The following is a 6,567-nucleotide window of genomic DNA, read 5'->3' as shown; positions in this document are numbered from 1 at the left end:
GCAATATATAATACCTTTTTATGGCTAAAAATACATCACATATAGCCCTTTGAGGCTATATGGATGTATTTAACCCCTGCCAGATCTCACAGATTCCGGAGAAGAGCCGCCGAAATAGGGGGCGGGGCTTAGTCTCCTCAGCACACAGCGCCATTTTCCTGCTCAGCTCCGCTGTGAGGAAGGCTCCCAGGACTCTCCCCTGCACTGCACTACAGAAACAGGGTAAAACAGAGAGGGGGGGGCACTTTTTTTGGCTATATTAATATATTTAAGCTGCTATAAGGATACAACACTTATATAGGGTTGTTCCCATATATATTATAGCGCTTGGGTGTGCGCTGGCAAACTCTCCCTCTGTCTCCCCAAAGGGCTAGTGGGGTCCTGTCTTCAATAGAGCATTCCCTGTGTGTCTGCTGTGTGTCGGTACGTGTGTGTCGACATGTATGAGGACGATGTTGGTGTGGAGGCAGAGCAATTGCCGGTAATGGTGATGTCACCCCCTAGGGAGTCGACACCGGAATGGATGGCTTTGTTTATGGAATTACGTGATAATGTCAGCACATTACAAAAATCAGTTGAGATGAGACGGCCGTCAAACCAGTTGGTACCTGCCCAGGCGTCTCAGACACCGTCAGGGGCTGTAAAACGCCCTTTACCTCAGTCGGTCGATACAGACCCAGACACGGACACTGAATCTAGTGTCGACGGTGAAGAAACAAACGTATTTTCCAGTAGGGCCACACGTTATATGATCACGGCAATGAAGGAGACTTTGCATATCTCTGATACTACAAGTACCACAAAAAGGGGTATTATGTGGGGGGTGAAAAAACTACCTGTAGTTTTTCCTGAATCAGAGGAATTGAATGATGTATGTGATGAAGCGTGGGTTAACCCAGATAGAAAAGGGCTAATTTCTAAAAAGTTATTGGCATTATACCCTTTCCCGCCAGAGGTTAGGGCGCGCTGGGAAACACCCCCTAAGGTGGATAAGGCGCTCACACGCTTATCAAAACAAGTGGCGTTACCGTCTCCTGATACGGCCGCCCTCAAGGATCCAGCTGATAGGAGGCTGGAAACTACTCTAAAAAGTATATACACACATACTGGTGTTATACTGCGACCAGCCATCGCCTCAGCCTGGATGTGCAGTGCTGGAGTGGTCTGGTCGGATTCCCTGACTGAAAATATTGATACCCTGGATAGGGACAGTATTTTACAGACTTTAGAGCAATTAAAGGATGCTCTTCTTTATATGCGAGATGCTCAGAGGGATATTTGCACTCTGGCATCGAGAGTAAGTGCGATGTCCATATCTGCCAGAAGAAGTTTATGGACACGACAGTGGTCAGGTGTTGCGGATTCCAAACGGCATATGGAAGTATTGCCGTATAAAGGGGAGGAATTATTTGGCGTCGGTCTATCGGATTTGGTGGCCACGGCAACTGCCGGGAAATCCACCTTTTTACCTCAGACCCCCTCCCAACAGAAAAAGACACCGTCTTTTCAACCGCAGTCCTTTCGGTCCTATAAGAACAAGCGGGCAAAAGGACAGTCATATCTGCCCCGAGGCAGAGGAAAGGGTAAGAGAGGGCAGCAAGCAGCCCCTTCCCAGGAACAGAAGCCCTCCGCGGGTTCTGCAAAGCCCTCAGCATGACGCTGGGGCTTTACAAGCGGACTCAGGAGCGGTGGGGGGTCGACTCAAGAATTTCAGCGCGCAGTGGGCTTGCTCACAGGTGGACCCCTGGATCCTGCAGGTAGTATCTCAGGGTTACAGGTTGGAATTCGAGAAGTCTCCCCCTTGCCGGTTCCTAAAGTCTGCTTTGCCAACGTCTCCCTCAGACAGGGCGACGGTATTGGAAGCCATTCACAAGCTGTTTTCTCAGCAGGTGATAGTCAAGGTACCCCTCCTACAACAGGGAAAGGGGTATTACTCCACGCTATTTGTGGTACCGAAGCCGGACGGCTCGATAAGACCTATTCTAAATCTGAAATCTTTGAACCTGTACATACAAAAATTCAAGTTCAAGATGGAATCACTCAGAGCAGTGATAGCGAATCTGGAAGAAGGGGACTTTATGGTGTCCCTGGACATAAAAGATGCTTACCTGCATGTCCCAATTTGCCCTTCACATCAAGGGTACCTCAGGTTCGTGGTGCAAAACTGTCATTATCAGTTTCAGACGCTGCCGTTTGGATTGTCCACGGCACCTCGGGTCTTTACCAAGGTAATGGCCGAAATGATGATTCTTCTGCGAAGAAGAGGCGTATTAATTATCCCTTACTTGGACGATCTCCTGATAAGGGCAAGGTCCAGAGAACAGCTGGAGGACGGAGTAGCACTAACCCAAGTAGTGCTGCAACAACACGGGTGGATTCTGAATTTCCCAAAATCTCAGTTGACCCCGACAACACGTCTACTGTTCCTGGGAATGATTCTGGACATGGTTCAGAAAAAGGTGTTTCTTCCGGAGGAGAAAGCCAAGGAGTTATCCGAACTTGTCAGGAACCTCCTAAAACCAGGAAAAGTGTCTGTGCATCAATGCACAAGAGTCCTGGGAAAGATGGTGGCTTCTTACGAAGCAATCCCATTCGGAAGATTCCACGCACGAACTTTTCAGTGGGATCTGCTGGACAAATGGTCCGGATCGCATCTGCAGATGCATCAGCGGATAACCTTATCGCCACGGACAAGGGTGTCTCTTCTGTGGTGGTTGCAGAGTGCTCATCTGTTAGAAGGCCGCAGATTCGGCATACAGGACTGGGTCCTGGTGACCACGGATGCCAGTCTGAGAGGCTGGGGAGCGGTCACACAGGGAAGAAACTTCCAGGGAGTATGGTCAAGCCTGGAGATGTCTCTTCACATAAATATACTGGAGCTAAGAGCGATTTACAATGCTCTAAGCCTGGCAAAACCCCTGCTTCGGGGTCAGCCGGTGTTGATCCAGTCAGACAACATCACGGCAGTCGCCCACGTAAACAGACAGGGCGGCACAAGAAGCAGGAGAGCAATGGCAGAAGCTGCAAGGATTCTTCGCTGGGCGGAAGATCATGTGATAGCACTGTCAGCAGTGTTCATTCCGGGAGTGGACAACTGGGAAGCAGACTTCCTCAGCAGACACGATCTACACCCGGGAGAGTGGGGACTTCATCCAGAAGTCTTCCACATGATTGTGAACCGTTGGGAAAAACCAAAGGTGGATATGATGGCGTCTCGCCTCAACAAAAAACTGGACAGGTATTGCGCCAGGTCAAGAGACCCTCAGGCAATAGCTGTGGACGCTCTGGTAACACCGTGGGTGTTCCAGTCAGTGTATGTGTTTCCTCCTCTGCCTCTCATACCCAAAGTACTGAGAATTATACGGAAAAGGGGAGTAAGAACGATACTCGTGGCTCCGGATTGGCCAAGAAGAACTTGGTACCCGGAACTTCAGGAGATGCTCACGGAAAATCCGTGGCCTCTACCTCTAAGACGGGACCTGATTCAGCAGGGACCGTGTCTATTCTAAGACTTACCGCGGCTGCGTTTGACGGCGTGGCGGTTGAACGCCGAATTCTAAGGGAAAAAGGCATTCCAGAAGAGGTCATTCCTACACTGGTTAAAGCCAGGAAGGAGGTGACTGCACAACATTATCACCGCATTTGGAGAAAATATGTTGCGTGGTGTGAGGCCAGGAAGGCCCCCACGGAGGAATTTCAATTGGGTCGATTCCTACATTTCCTGCAAACAGGATTGTCTATGGGCCTCAAATTGGGGTCCATTAAGGTTCAAATTTCGGCCCTGTCGATTTTCTTCCAAAAAGAATTGGCTTCAGTTCCTGAAGTCCAGACTTTTGTAAAAGGAGTACTACATATACAGCCCCCGGTTGTGCCCCCAGTGGCTCCGTGGGACCTTAATGTAGTTTTGGATTTTCTCAAATCCCATTGGTTTGAGCCACTCAAATCGGCGGATTTGAAATATCTTACATGGAAAGTAACCATGCTACTGGCTCTGGCTTCAGCCAGGAGAGTGTCAGAATTGGCGGCTTTATCGTATAAAAGCCCATATCTGATTTTCCATTCGGACAGGGCAGAACTGCGGACGCGTCCTCATTTTCTGCCTAAGGTGGTGTCAGCGTTTCACCTGAACCAGCCTATTGTGGTGCCTGCGGCTACTAGCGATTTGGAGGATTCCAAGTTGCTGGACGTTGTCAGGGCATTGAAAATATATATTTCAAGGACGGCTGGAGTCAGAAAATCTGACTCGCTGTTTATACTGTATGCACCCAACAAGCTGGGTGCTCCTGCTTCTAAGCAGACGATTGCTCGTTGGATTTGTAGCACAATTCAACTTGCACATTCTGTGGCAGGCCTGCCACAGCCTAAATCTGTCAAGGCCCATTCCACAAGGAAGGTGGGCTCATCCTGGGCGGCTGCCCAAGGGGTCTCGGCATTACAACTCTGCCGAGCAGCTACGTGGTCGGGGGAGAACACGTTTGTAAAATTCTACAAATTTGATACCCTGGCTAAAGAGGACCTGGAGTTCTCTCATTCGGTGCTGCAGAGTCATCCGCACTCTCCCGCCCATTTGGGAGCTTTGGTATAATCCCCATGGTCCTGACGGAGTCCCCAGCATCCACTAGGACGTTAGAGAAAATAAGATTTTACTTACCGATAAATCTATTTCTCGTAGTCCGTAGTGGATGCTGGGCGCCCATCCCAAGTGCGGATTGTCTGCAATACTTGTACATAGTTATTGTTACAAAAAAATCGGGTTGTTCTTGTTGTGAGCCGTCTGTTCAGAGGCTCCTACGTTGTCATACTGTTAACTGGGTTCAGATCACAAGTTGTACGGTGTGATTGGTGTGGCTGGTATGAGTCTTACCCGGGATTCAAAATCCTTCCTTATTGTGTACGCTCGTCCGGGCACAGTATCCTAACTGAGGCTTGGAGGAGGGTCATAGGGGGAGGAGCCAGTGCACACCACCTGATCCTAAAGCTTTATTTTTGTGCCCTGTCTCCTGCGGAGCCGCTAATCCCCATGGTCCTGACGGAGTCCCCAGCATCCACTACGGACTACGAGAAATAGATTTATCGGTAAGTAAAATCTTATTTTTTTATCAGTTGTTATTGGGGGAACCCCACGCATCATCACACACTTCATTTAATTTCTCAGATTCAGGAAAACTACAGGTAGTTTTTCCTCACCGAACATAATACCCCTTTTTGGTGGTACTCGTATTATCAGAAATGTGTAAAACATTTTTCATTGCCTCAATCATGTAACGTGTGGCCCTACTGGAAGTCACATTTGTCTCTTCACCGTCGACACTGGAGTCAGTATCCGTGTCGGCGTCTATATCTGCCATCTGAGGTAACGGGCGCTTTAGAGCCCCTGACGGCCTATGAGACTTCTGGACAGGCACAAGCTGAGTAGCCGGCTGTCTCATGTCAACCACTGTCTTTTATACAGAGCTGACACTGTCACGTAATTCTTCCAACAGTTCATCCACTCAGGTGTCGACCCCCTAGGGGGTGACATCACTATTACAGGCAATCTGCTCCGTCTCCACATCATTTTTCTCCTCATACATGTCGACACCAACGTACCGACATACAGCACACACACAGGGAATGCTCTGATAGAGGACAGACCCCACTAGCCCTTTGGGGAGACAGAGGGAGAGTTTGCCAGCACACACCAGAGCGCTATATATATACAGGGATAACCTTATATAAGTGTTTTTCCCCTTATAGCTGCTGTATTGTTTATACTGCGCCTAATTAGTGCCCCCCCTCTCTTTATTTAACCCTTTCTGTAGTGTAGTGACTGCAGGGGAGAGACAGGGAGCTTCCCTCCAACGGAGCTGTGAGGGAAAATGGCGCCAGTGTGCTGAGGAGATAGGCTCCGCCCCCTTATCGGCGGCCTTATCTCCCGTTTTTTGTGTATTTTTGGCATGGGTTAAATGCATCCATATAGCCCAGGGGCTATATGTGATGCATCTTTTGCCATTTAAGGTATTTTTATTGCGTCTCAGGGCGCCCCCCCCCCCCCCCCCAGCGCCCTGCACCCTCAGTGACCGGAGTGTAAAGCGTGCTGAGAGCAATGGCGCACAGCTGCGGTGCTGTGCGCTACCTTTTTGAAGACAGTACGTCTTCTGCCGCCGATTTTCCGGATCTCTTCAGGCTTCTGGCTCTGTAAGGGGGCCGGCGGCACGGCTCTGGGACCCATCCCGGCTGGGCCTGTGATCGTCCCTCTGGAGCTAATGTCCAGTAGCCTAAGAAGCCCAATCCACTCTGCAGTCAGGTGAGTTCGCTTCTTCTCCCCTTAGTCCCTCGATGCAGTGAGCCTGTTGCCAGCAGGACTCACTGAAAATAAAAAACCTAAAACTAACTTTTCACTAAGCAGCTCACGAGAGCCACCTAGTGTGCACCCTTCTCGTTCGGGCACAGAAATCTAACTGAGGCTTGGAGGAGGGTCATAGGGGGAGGAGCCAGTGCACACCAGCTAGTCCTAAAGCTTTCTTTAGATGTGCCCAGTCTCCTGCGGAGCCGCTAATCCCCATGGTCCTTACGGAGTCCCCAGCA

The sequence above is a fragment of the Pseudophryne corroboree genome, chromosome 12 (genome assembly GCF_028390025.1).
Source record: "Pseudophryne corroboree isolate aPseCor3 chromosome 12, aPseCor3.hap2, whole genome shotgun sequence".
In the NCBI taxonomy this organism is placed as follows: domain Eukaryota; kingdom Metazoa; phylum Chordata; class Amphibia; order Anura; family Myobatrachidae; genus Pseudophryne; species Pseudophryne corroboree.
The sequence above is the reverse complement of the archived record's forward strand: the minus strand, read 5'-3'. Positions refer to the sequence as shown.